The sequence below is a fragment of the Lathyrus oleraceus genome, chromosome 2 (assembly GCF_024323335.1).
Source record: "Lathyrus oleraceus cultivar Zhongwan6 chromosome 2, CAAS_Psat_ZW6_1.0, whole genome shotgun sequence".
NCBI classification, from domain to species: domain Eukaryota; kingdom Viridiplantae; phylum Streptophyta; class Magnoliopsida; order Fabales; family Fabaceae; genus Lathyrus; species Lathyrus oleraceus.
Genome location: NC_066580.1, coordinates 444,813,486 through 444,827,729, shown reverse-complemented (window position 1 = coordinate 444,827,729; position 14,244 = coordinate 444,813,486). Strand labels below are relative to the sequence as shown.

Below are 14,244 nucleotides of genomic sequence, written 5' to 3'. Positions count from 1 at the left end.
TTGAAAGCTATTTCCACGCACGCTTAACCCTCGGAACGAGACCACGCACACGGAAACCCTTGAAAAGCAGTTACACCAGCAGCTGTATAAATAGCAGCTAATTGGGAAGTTTCAAAGGACCGGTATTTCCACGCTCACATTGCCGAAGCTCTGCCAAATTTTCTTTTCACGCCTTTTGCTTATTTTTTCTTTTCCAGCATTGTTTATTTTATTTATTTCTTTTGCAAGCTTTACGTTCTTTTTCCCTTGCAAATTTACCTTTCCAGTTTTAGCTTTTAGATATTTTTCGCATAATAGTTTCTACACCGGAAACTATTGTGCAATTTTATACTGGATTTAACCTTACGTTATATTCCAGTTTTATTTCCTTGATTTAATTTACTGTTTAATTGAAGAATCCAAGAACAAATCCTACCGGCTTGTGGTGGAGTGTTCAAGACCATTGTATTACGCATTCAGGTTCTTTAATCATTATTTAATATTTTGTTTTATTATTTATCTATATTATCTGCCTGGAATGAGTCTGTTTATGCATGATATAAATTCTTATTTATTTAGCATGTCTGGCTAATTTGCCTAGGTATCGGTATGTAAAGTAAGCAGAATAAGGGATCAAGACTGAGTCGGTCTACCTAAACTTAAAATCAAAATCAATCTTTTTACGGTCTCAACTTACAGGTTTAATAACAAGATTTTTTACAAAAGTAAAAGACATAAAGAAGTTAAAATCAATAGAGCGAGAGTTTGAGATTTTAACTGGACAGTGTAAGTTAGGCATTAATTCTAGATCAGGGCGAGAGCAAGTTTTAGAGTTAATTAAATTCTGACCTTTTCCAAAAAGTATTTTTAAAGATTGAATGTGAGGACGAGAGTTAAGCATTTGGATTTAATTATATAACCTAAGTCAACAGAGCGAGAGTTTGAGATAAGGGTGTTTAAAACGGTCAGTATTTTCTTAAAAAGAGTTTCTGCAACTTTATTGCTTTCAAAATATGGTTTTTGACTTAATTATAAGTGACAGCAACATTAATATAAAATCATGGTTTATTCAACAGAGCGAGAGTTTGAGATAGAACCTTTAACCAATAAAGTTAACCGAAACGATTCATTTTAAAACCAAGAAACCGACAAAGACTTGATTCCCTAGTTTTGACGAACTACATACCGATATCCGTCTTATTAATATTTAATCTAGATATTAGTTTAGCTCTTAGTTTTTCCCAAACAATCAAACATTTTCACCTTAGATTTACGTAGTAACCTTAGATAACGGTATATCGATTCATAAGTCCCTGTGGGATCGATATCTTTTAAAACTACGCGATAGAACTGTGCACTTGCAGTTTGTATCCCATTCTCGACTCACCCAGTCGAGCGATCAAGTTTTTGGCGCCGTTGCCGGGGACTTTTATTCAATCGATATCGTAACTCTTCCGTTACGCTGTAGAGACTAAGGTTTCTTTTTCTTCTATTTTCTTTCTTTCGTTGATTTGTATGCCACGCACTCGCTCTCAAGGCGAACCGCTCTATTTACGAATCAACGATATCGAACTATATCTCCGAGTCTTACGATGAATTCGGGAATATCGTGCTGAAAACAATCTCCCTCCTATAAACCTTCCTGATTTCAAAAACATTTTTCCTTCTTTAACCGAGATGGCAGAACCAGCTCGTGCTCTTAGAGATTACGCCGCTCCATCGCAAGATGAACCGCATTCAAGTATTGCTCCGCCCGCAATCGAAGCAAACAACTTTGAACTTAAACCTTCGTTGTTGCAGGCTGTGCAACAGAACCAATTCTCTGGAAATCTTACCGAAGATCCAAACCTTCATTTATCCGTATTTGTCCAATACGCTGATACTGTTAAAGCTAATGGTGTCACTTCAGAGGCAATTCGACTTCGTCTTTTTCCTTTCTCATTAAGAGATAGCGCTAGAAGATGGCTTCAATCTCTTCCTTCCAACTCAGTCACCACATGGAACGAGTTGAAGAAAGTTTTTCTTGCCCGATATTTTCCACCAAGCAAAACAGCTATGTTAAGAGCCCAGATAAACGGATTTAAACAGAAAGACAACGAGTCTCTTTTCGAAGCATGGGAAAGATACAAAGACATGATGAGACTTTGCCCACACCATGGTTTGGAAGACTGGTTAGTAATTCACACATTTTATAATGGTCTCTTATACAATACAAGGTTAACAATAGACGCCACTGCAGGTGGTGCACTAATGAACAAACCTTACGCTGATGCTTACCAGCTTATCGAAAGCATGGCCCAAAACCACTATCAGTGGGGAACCGAACGAACGAATGTGGAAAAACCTCAACCGAAAACTGGCATGTACGAGATAAGTAACCTTGATCACGTCAATGCAAAAGTGGATGCTTTGGTCCAGAAAATTGAAAGTTTAAACGTATCACCTCCAGCAGCCGTGGTTGCTATAACTCAGAATTGCGAGGTCTGTGGAATCCAAGGCCACACTCCTGCGGAATGTCAACTCTTGACTGGAATCCAAGCAGAGCAAGTAAACTATGCTCAAGGAAGCCCCTATTCGAATACCTATAACCCAAATTGGAAGAACCATCCAAACTTCTCATATAAGAGTAATAATGCTTTATACGCACCTGGACAGTCTCCAAATCAAGCCCCATCTATACCTCCGGGATATCAGAAACAGAATCCTAACAATAATACCCCTAGAAAATCCAACCTGGAAATCATGATGGAAAATTTTATAGCTTCCCAACAACAAACCAATAAAGATTTCTTAAACCAGAACATACACACTGGCGAACAACTTAAACAACTAGCAAGCAAAGTAGATGCCCTGGCTACCCATAACAAAATGCTGGAAACGCAAATATCTCAAGTAGCTCAACAACAAGCACCTACTGCTGCACCAACTGGTACATTCCCTGGACAGCCCCAACCCAATCCGAGAAGCCAAGCTCATGCAATTATATTAAGAAGTGGAACGGAAGTGGAAGGACCGTCTGAACCAAGGATAGAAAACCAAAACCCTAAGAAATCTACTGAGGAAAGTGAACCTAAGGAAAAGGAAGAGAGTAATAAGGAAACCCTAGAAAAGAAGGAACCTTATGTACCTCCACCACCTTACAAACCACCTATACCTTACCCTCAAAGGCTTGTTAAAACCAAAGATGTAGGCCAATTTAGAAAATTTGTTGATCTCCTTAAACAATTAAACGTTACAATTCCGTTTACCGAAGCTATTACGCAGATGCCCTCATATGCTAAATTCTTAAAAGAAATTCTTTCTAATAAAAGGAAACTTGAGGATAGCGAAACCGTTACACTCCCTGCCGAATGTAGCGCTATAATCCAAAACATGCCCCCTAAACTCAAGGATCCGGGTAGTTTCTCTATACCCTGTCACATAGGAAAATTTGTCATCGACAAAGCCTTATGCGATTTAGGAGCCGGAATTAGCGTTATGCCTTTATCCATATGTAAGAAACTGGAAATGGGAGAATTAAGACCGACCAAAATGTCTGTGCAATTAGCAGATCGTTCCATCAAATATCCTGTAGGAATCCTTGAAAACGTTCCCGTACGCATAGGTCAGTTTTACATTCCCACTGACTTCACAATTATGGACATTAGAGAAGATGATACGACACCTATTATACTAGGAAGACCATTCTTAGCAACTGCCGGTGCAATCATAGACGTAAAACGAGGACGACTCACCTTCGAAGTAGGCGAAGAGAAAATTGAATTCATTCTTTCCCAATTCTTGAAAGTACCTGCAATAGAAGATACATGTTACTTCATGGATATCATCGATGAATGCATAAAAGAAGCAGAGTCAGGAGAAGACAAATCATCAGACTATCTTTTAGAGGACAAATCTAAACAATGCCTAGCAATAACACCGGATCCTACGCAGTGTCTTAACAAACCAACCCCTGATTTGAAAACACTTCCCAAAAATCTGAGATATGAATTCCTAGACTTAGAACTTGAACGACCTGTGATAGTTAATGCAGATCTAGGAAGACTCGAAACAGAAAAACTCCTACATATCTTAAGGAAATATCCAACCGCACTAGGATACCACATCACCGATCTTAAAGGAATAAGCCCTTCTATTTGTATGCACCGCATCATGTTAGAAGAAGACTGTAAAACCTCTAGGGAACACCAGAGAAGACTAAATCCGATCCTAAGTGAGGTAGTAAAGAAAGAAATAACCAAGTTATTAGAAGCAGGTATTATATATCCTATATCTGATAGCAAATGGGTTAGTCCTGTACACGTTGTACCAAAGAAAGGAGGCATAACCGTTATTGAAAATGAAAAAGGAGAAACTATAACTAAACGAATCGAATCGGGATGGAGAATGTGCATTGATTATAGGAAACTAAACAAAGCAACCCGAAAAGATCATTTCCCTTTACCATTCATTGACCAGATGTTAGAACGATTAGCTAAACATTCACATTTCTGTTATTTAGACGGTTATTCAGGCTTCTTTCAAATACCAATTCACCCTGATGACCAAGAAAAGACAACATTCACATGCCCTTTTGGTACCTTCGCGTATAGACGAATGTCGTTTGGTCTATGTAATGCCCCTGCAACTTTTCAAAGATGCATGATGGCAATATTCGCCGACTTTCTCGAAAACATCATGGAAGTATTTATGGATGACTTTTCTGTATACGGACAAAGTTTCGAAGAATGCCTTGAAAACCTGGAAAGAGTTCTGGAGCGATGTGTAAAAGTAAACTTAGTACTTAATTGGGAAAAGTGCCACTTTATGGTACAAGAAGGAATTGTTTTAGGACACATCATCTCGAACAGAGGAATTGAAGTAGACAAAGCCAAAATAGAGGTAATCGAAAATCTTCAACCCCCAAGAACCGTGAGAGAAGTACGAAGTTTTTTAGGACACGCCGGTTTTTACCGACGATTCATCAAAGACTTCTCTAAGATAACTAAACCCTTAACCGGACTATTGATGAAAGATGCTGAATTCATATTCGACGATAACTGTTTAAAAGCATTTCAAACTCTTAAACAAGCATTGATCTCCGCACCCATTATGCAGACACCAGACTGGAATGAACCATTCGAAATAATGTGCGATGCCAGTGACTATGTTGTAGGTGCTGTTTTAGGACAAAGAAAGGATAAAAAGCTTCACGTTATATATTACGCTAGCAGAACCCTGGATGAAGCACAGATGAATTATGCCACAACCGAGAAAGAACTCTTAGCAGTGGTATTTGCGCTAGATAAATTTCGTTCTTACCTGGTAGGAGCCAAAATAATAGTTTACACTGATCACGCTGCTATCAGGTACCTTTTAACAAAAAAAGATGCTAAACCTAGACTCCTAAGATGGATCTTGTTACTACAAGAATTCGACTTAGAAATCAAGGACAAGAAAGGAACTGAAAACGTAGTAGCAGACCACCTCTCTAGACTTGAGAACCTTGAACCGGAAAGAACATCCATTAATGATGATTTCTCGTATGATAAACTCATAGCTACTTTGGAAGAGAACAACTCCGACATGCAAGTAGAAACCACCTTAGCTATATCTGTCACACCATGGTACGCTGATCTAGTCAATTATTTAGCTGCCGGAATAGTTCCACCTACTCTATCTTACCAGCAGAAGAAACGATTCTTCCACGACATAAAACACTATTACTGGGATGATCCCTTACTTTTCAAAAGAGGCCCCGATGGTATTTTCCGTCGATGTATACCCGACGAAGAGGTAGAAAATATAATCCAACACTGTCACTTTGCGCCTTATGGTGGACACACAAGTACATCCAAGACCTGCTCTAAAATCCTACAAGCTGGCTTTTATTGGCCAACTATATGGAAGGACGTACATGCGGCTATTAAGGAGTGTGACAGATGTCAACGCACGGGAAACATATCTAGACGTGACGAGATGCCACAAAAAGGTATTTTGGAAGTAGAGATTTTTGACGTGTGGGGGATAGACTTCATGGGACCTTTCCCATCCTCTTTCGGTAACAAATACATACTCGTGGCAGTTGACTACGTATCAAAATGGATCGAAGCTATAGCTTCTCCAACAAATGATACCCGAGTAGTAACTAGACTCTTTAAAAATATAATATTTCCGAGATTTGGCATCCCAAGAATAGTAGTCAGTGATGGTGGATCACACTTTATATCCAAGGTACTCGAAAAACTACTACTTAAATATGGAGTGAGACATAGGATAGCAACACCTTACCACCCTCAAACCAGTGGACAAGTGGAAGTATCTAACAGAGAAATCAAGCAAATACTAGAAAAAACGGTCGCCACTTCAAGGAAAGATTGGTCACTGAAATTACCAGAAGCTTTGTGGGCATACCGAACTGCTTATAAAACTCCCATAGGGACGACCCCATTTAAGCTCATTTATGGAAAATCCTGTCACCTCCCGGTAGAATTAGAACATAAAGCCTATTGGGCTATTAGAAATTTAAATTTGAATTATAAAGCCGCCGGTGAAAAGAGAATCCTTGACATAAACGAATTAGAGGAACTCAGAAGAGACGCCTATGAAAATGCCAAAATCTATAAAGAAAGAACAAAACAATGGCATGACAAGCGTATATCAAGGAAAATCTTCAAGCAAGGCGACGCAGTACTTTTATTTAACTCTAGACTAAAGTTATTCCCGGGAAAACTACGATCCAGATGGTCAGGACCTTTTCATATCACTAAAATCTTTCCCAATGGAGCGGTAGAAATAAAAGGACAATCTACAGAACCGTTCACCGTAAACGGGCAACGTTTGAAACATTATCACTATGCGGAAACCAACGAGGATTCGCAAATTCTACACTTAGACGAAACGCCCCCAGGACTCATAGACTATATTTAACAGTTTCTTTGTCGAGCTTGCGACATTTAAACAAAGCGCTTAGTGGGAGACAACCCACAAAATTAATTTGTTATTTTATTATTCTATTATTATTATCATTTCCCTATTTTTCTCTTAATTATTCTTTTAATTTCTATTTAGTATTCATTATTGATTTATTAAAAAAATTAAAAAAAAAAAAGAAAAAATATATATATATATATATATAATAATAATAATTCTTTTCTTCTTTCGGCATTTGGCCAAATCCTGACTTAAACTCATGTTTCTTTTCTCTAGCTAACACTAACCAGATGGGACATTCTGATCGTATGGGTATCAAGTTCAGAGGAATGGCTCAGAAACGAAAGTTTGAAGAACTAGCCGCTAGAGAGATGCTACCTAGTTTATATGCTGATGATTGGGCGATGACTGCCCTTGGATTGAGACAGAGTGTCCTGTTTTTGCTGAATCAGATAGGATGGGAGACCTCCCCTATCCTGAGACATTTCACCACCTACCGGAGACTCACACTAGAATTCCTTAGTTCATTAATCTATCTACCCAGCCATGGAAAAGGAATTAGCAGAGGTTTTATCCAGTTCAGAATGTTCAATATGGAGTACCATTTAATATTAGAGACTTCACCAACCTTTTGGGTTTTCCTACCTCCTTTGATACATTCACTATAAGCCAGGAAGAACTTTTTGAATATAGAGAGCTTGAACACTTTTGGGGTAAGCTGACTGGAAATGATGAGCCCGAAGAACATGAGTTTCTCTCTGGAAACATACATAACCCGGCTTTCCGCTATTTCCATAAGATCCTGACCCACACTTTATTTGGGAAGAAGCCAAATAGTACTTCAGTTTCACGTGATGAACTCTTCATCATATTTTGTGCTTCCCAGAACCGTCCAGTAAACGGTGCTACTTTTATGTTAGCTAATTTGGACCACCTTATCCAGGATGAGCGAGCACCCATTAGAATAGGCGGTTTGATCACTATGATAGGTAATGCTATTGGATTACGTCAGCCTATGCTTGACCTTAGCCCTTTTTGTGGCATTACTACTATGAGTATACCCTTCCTCTTCAACACTATGTTTATAGCAAACATAGGGTCTGATGAGTTTGAGCTTATTATTGATAACCAGGTTCTCTCCCTATTCACCATGCCCGATCCTAGAACTAGTGTTCATAACCAAAGGAACTGGCTCTATAACCTGAATGAAACCCCAACTCCGGCTGGATCCACTGAATCCATCCAGGATTATGAGATTTGTGATGACTATGAGCACTATGTTGACCATATCTCTCATGCTGAATCTGACCCTCAGACACCTTCCGGCTACTATGATATTGATCCTCCTCCTCAGCCTGTCCTGACCGAAGAATCAGCCATGCCTGATCTCCGACATCATATGCCAGGAACAGATATTAAAACCGTCATTGAAGCCTTGATGTCAGAGCAAGACGCCCTCAGGGAAGACTTCCACAACTTGAGACTTGAAATCCTAGAATACATGAGCAGCACGGCAAATCAGTTACGTATGTTACGGCATCATGTTAACTCTTTTGCTCCTCCGGCCAGAGATCCGAAGATAGATGGAATTTAGTTATTTCTTTCTAAGTTATTTAGTTTTAGGCTAGATTTTTCATTAATGTTGTTTGAATTCATGTTTATTTCTATTTCATTTCATTGTTTTCCTTCCCTGTAATACATTATGATCATTCTTATTGAAGCTGTTTAGTTAATTTTATTATGCAATGGCTATTACGCTCTACTGTTGTTACCTATTATTATTATTATACAAAGCAAGTAAGCGTGCACAATACATTAAAATTGCAGACTAAAAATTAATTTTTTTTACCTTCCCCATTCATTCTTCATTTAACCACACCTAATTACTTTTCAACCACTTTTTCTTTCCATCTTCCAACCCTTCTCCTATAAATACCTGCCAAAACTTCCTTCATTCACCACAAAACAATTCTCTCCTATCAAATACATTTCTTTTTCTTTCCAAATCATCCCTTCAAAAATTCATCACAATGGCGGGAAATCAAAATTTCGGAAATATCACCTTCCGATCCGGAGATGACAACTACCAGCAAGAGCAATTCGAAAGTTTCCAACAGCGAGGCGTCGCTTCCACCAGGTACCCCGATTTAACTTGTTTACAACAATTAGGATTACTCCAAGGTATCGAATGGATGCTCCGCCTAGCCGACTTAACCTTCCTTTGCACTCATAATCAACCCACCTACCCATCCCTAACCTTAGAATTCTTAAGTTCATACGACTATACCACTCCCGCCGGTGAAGACGAATTTTTAACCGGTACCGCAACCTTCCGCATGTTCAACACCGAGTACTCCTTAACCCAAAACCAATTGAGTACCATGTTACAATTTCCCATAGAAGGTCAGGTACACCCCAGAATCCCTCCAAACTCAAACTGGAACACAGTTGGCGTTTTTGGCCTTTTTAAGAAAATTACCGGTATAGATACCTACAACTGGGAAGAACTCCTTCTCTCCCATATACATAACCCCACTATCCGGTACTTCATCCGCATCTTGCAAAACACAATTTTTGGAAGACCAAACAACAGCAAGGTCAACTCAAAGGAGCTATTTTTCCTCCAATGCGTCTTCGAACCGGATACTCAGGTAAACGCCGCCTCTTTTCTCTTTCATCATATCCGCACCTTATGTGCTAGAGGCCGGCAACCCTTTATAATTGGTGGATTAATAACATCCATAGCACTTGGCCTGAACTTAGGGGATAAACTCCAAACTTTAGAATCCCTACCTCCCCTGTCTGTGGATATCAGCTATTGCCGCTCCAGCCGCCTGATTAAAAACAGAGTAGGCGGAGGGTATTATCTTATGGTGAACAACCAGGCTGTCCCAAGCGTTGTTCTACCAAATATCGCCCTAACTGATGTCACAAACCCCGACCGCCACCTCTATGATCTAAACGCTCCTGAAACCACCGAGCCTTTACAAACAAACCCACAAACAGATGAGTTTGAAGAAATGGAACAAGGTGATCATCCTCCTACACAACGTTCAGCCCCGCTCAACCCTTCCGGTAATGCAACTGGCCCATCCTCCCAACGTCGTCGACGAAGAAGGCCTGCAACCAACGACGACATTATGGATGCTATCGATGGAATGCAGGTACAGAATGCAGAGATGATGCAGATGATGCGTCAAATGCAACAGCAACAGGACGCTCGGAATGCCATAACCGACCAGCGGTTTACTGAATTGTTCAGCAGGTTCGACAACTTAGACATACGTCAAAGATCACCAGGTCCAAGAACCAGAGGCGGAAGGCAGTCTTAGTTGTTATTTTCTTTGCATTTCCATTTTGTATTTCTTTCCCTTAAAACATTGAGGACAATGTTTAGTTTAAGTATGGGGGGGAAACAATATTCTTCCTATTTCCATTTTTCAAGTATGTTACCTTCCCTTTCATTGTTATTTCCCTTTCTTACTATCTAAAAAAAAAAAAAAAAAAATTATTTTAAGTTAAGTCCGAGTGTGAAATTTCTATTATCTATTCCCTCAATTTTCTTGAGCCATAACAAAAAAATTTTAACACACCCAATAAGTATAAAGGTTGCTTACTCTATAAAACTTGAGTGAAATCAAAACAAAATCATTACCATAACAACGCTCTGAGAACCTCAATATGTTAGATCAGGATAAAGTACCTATTATACCGATTCCTTGAACTTTTAGTTCTATGGCAACCCCAAGTAGTTTATACAGAAGTCAGCACCATCTTAATAGCAAACTACGTGGAGAGTCGATGAATATAAGTGAATGATCCCCAAAAGTAACCTAAGATATATAAATATATCAAGAAATGCACTAAGTAAATTAGGTGATCCTTACCAGATCATTTAATCTAAAGGTTGCAGATCATGCAAAAGCACAATATGAAAGATCCATTATGAGTTGGTTCAGTAGGAATCTGGTACTGAACTTGGTAGGGCGGACTACGGTTCGATCCCCCGCAATTTGCAATGGACTGAATAATGAAGTTATCCGACTTATGTACCAGAACTTCTAGCTAAAAGCGGATCATAATCACTAACCGGTTACTCCACTATGTGCGCGAAAAGATAAAGGGCTTAATGTGATTTCGCTAGAATGAAAACGGGTAAAATAAGACCAAAGGAACCAGGATAGCTATCATAGGGTACTTGAACTGATTTACATAAGGTAGGGTTATCTAAGTTGTAACGGTAGTTGTTGATGTCAAGATTAAACTCAAGTCCTCCCAAACAAAACCCATTTGCAACCTAGTACGAATTGATGTGTGCTTTGAAATTTCATCTGGCTAAAACTTTTAACAAGTTCTATACTGAATTTTGCTTGAGGACAAGCAAAGATTTAAGTATGGGGGAGTTTGATAACACGAAATTATATCACATTTTAAGACTTAATTCAATTAGATTATATTATCATTTACTTTAGTTTATCTCATTTTATCAGATATTATGCAGTATTTCCTTGCTATTTATGTCAGGTATCCATTTTGAAGCAAAAGTGAAAAAGGGAAGAAAAGGAGGTGTAAAAAGGAATAAAAAGGAAACAAATAACAAAGACCAAGCCCAGCCCAAAGAAAGTGCACGTTATGCCTGTGACGAGCGTCACACATGGTGTGACGAGCGTCACACTAAAAGCATTCCTGTGACGAGCGTCACACATGGTGTGACGAGCGTCACACTAAAAGCATTCCTGTGACGAGCGTCACACATGGTGTGACGAGCGTCACACCAGTCCTCTATATTTTTGGCGCAAGGAACTCAACTGACCACGTTGAAAGCTATTTCCACGCACGCTTAACCCTCGGAACGAGACCACGCACACGGAAACCCTTGAAAAGCAGTTACACCAGCAGCTGTATAAATAGCAGCTAATTGGGAAGTTTCAAAGGACCGGTATTTCCACGCTCACATTGCCGAAGCTCTGCCAAATTTTCTTTTCACGCCTTTTGCTTATTTTTTCTTTTCCAGCATTGTTTATTTATTTATTTCTTTTGCAAGCTTTACGTTCTTTTTCCCTTGCAAATTTACCTTTCCAGTTTTAGCTTTTAGATATTTTTCGCATAATAGTTTCTACACCGGAAACTATTGTGCAATTTTATACTGGATTTAACCTTACGTTATATTCCAGTTTTATTTCCTTGATTTAATTTACTGTTTAATTGAAGAATCCAAGAACAAATCCTACCGGCTTGTGGTGGAGTGTTCAAGACCATTGTATTACGCATTCAGGTTCTTTAATCATTATTTAATATTTTATTATTATTTATCTATATTATCTGCCTGGAATGAGTCTGTTTATGCATGATATAAATTCTTATTTATTTAGCATGTCTGGCTAATTTGCCTAGGTATCGGTATGTAAAGTAAGCAGAATAAGGGATCAAGACTGAGTCGGTCTACCTAAACTTAAAATCAAAATCAATCTTTTTACGGTCTCAACTTACAGGTTTAATAACAAGATTTTTTACAAAAGTAAAAGACATAAAGAAGTTAAAATCAATAGAGCGAGAGTTTGAGATTTTAACTGGACAGTGTAAGTTAGGCATTAATTCTAGATCAGGGCGAGAGCAAGTTTTAGAGTTAATTAAATTCTGACCTTTTCCAAAAAGTATTTTTAAAGATTGAATGTGAGGACGAGAGTTAAGCATTTGGATTTAATTATATAACCTAAGTCAACAGAGCGAGAGTTTGAGATAAGGGTGTTTAAAAACGGTCAGTATTTTCTTAAAAAGAGTTTCTGCAACTTTATTGCTTTCAAAATATGGTTTTTGACTTAATTATAAGTGACAGCAACATTAATATAAAATCATGGTTTATTCAACAGAGCGAGAGTTTGAGATAGAACCTTTAACCAATAAAGTTAACCGAAACGATTCATTTTAAAACCAAGAAACCGACAAAGACTTGATTCCCTAGTTTTGACGAACTACATACCGATATCCGTCTTATTAATATTTAATCTAGATATTAGTTTAGCTCTTAGTTTTTCCCAAACAATCAAACATTTTCACCTTAGATTTACGTAGTAACCTTAGATAACGGTATATCGATTCATAAGTCCCTGTGGGATCGATATCTTTTAAAACTACGCGATAGAACTGTGCACTTGCAGTTTGTATCCCATTCTCGACTCACCCAGTCGAGCGATCACCCATCCTCCCTCTTGTGTTTAAAGTCATTTGTCTAACATTGAGAGAGAGAGAGAGAGAGAGAGAGAGAGAGAGAGAGAGAGAGAGGGGGAGAGAGAGAGAGAGAGAGAATGGTGTAGTGTCATTAAACGTCTACAAAAAAAGTGAAGAACATTGAATATCATGTGATTTGAAATAAAATAGCAAACTTAAACATTAATATGTTATTGTAAATATTTCATGCATAATATATACTTGATCCCAAGAATCAACAAGATCGGCAGAGACAATGTTTAACATGTGTTTCATGAGATAATACCCACACGTGTATCCCTTTTTCGTCTCCATGTCTACAAATTTAAACATTGCATGAATATATAACCACACATGCACGTAGCTACATATATATATATATATATATATATATATATATATATATATAATATATATATATATATATTATATATATATATATATATATATATATATATATATATATAGATATATTATATATATATATATATATATATATATATATATATATATATGAGTGGGGATCAACTTATTTCGAGAGTAAGTTTTTTTAGCTTACTCCAAAATCATAGCCTTTAAATTATATCTAATATAATGGTTAATTAGCATTTTTACTTAATTAACCATTATATTATATTCAATTTAAAGATTATGATTTGGAGTAAGCTACAAAAAATTTACTCTTCAAGTAAGTTGATCCTCTCTCTCTCTCTCTCTCTCTCTCTCTCTCTCTCTCTCTCTCTAGCTCTCTCTCTCTCCCTCTCCTCTCTCTCTCCCCCCTCTCTCTCTCTCGGTCCCTCTCTCTCTCTCCCCTCCTTCTCTCTCTCTCTCTCTCTCCTCTTTCCTCTCCCTTCCCTCTCGTCTTGGTAGAAGGTAGTGTCGTTAAACGTCTAAAAAAAGTGAAGAACATTGAATATCATGTGATTTGAAATAAAATAGCAAACTTAAACATTAATATGTTATGGTAAATATTTCAGGCATAATATATACTTGATCCCAAGAATCAACAAGGTCGGTAGAGACCATGTTTAACATGTGTTTCATGAGATAATACTCACACTTGTATCCCTTTTTCGTCTCCATGCCTACAAATTTAAACATTGCATAAATATATAACCACACATGCACGTAAATAATATATTAATA

At 37.9% G+C, this 14,244-nt stretch overlaps 1 pseudogene; it reads right to left on the bottom strand.

Moving 5' to 3' along the window:
• Positions 1 to 2,041: 2,041 nt before the first annotated feature.
• Positions 2,042 to 2,141, bottom strand: LOC127124378 (uncharacterized; annotated as a pseudogene).
• Between the last annotated feature and the right edge of the window lie 12,103 nt (positions 2,142 to 14,244).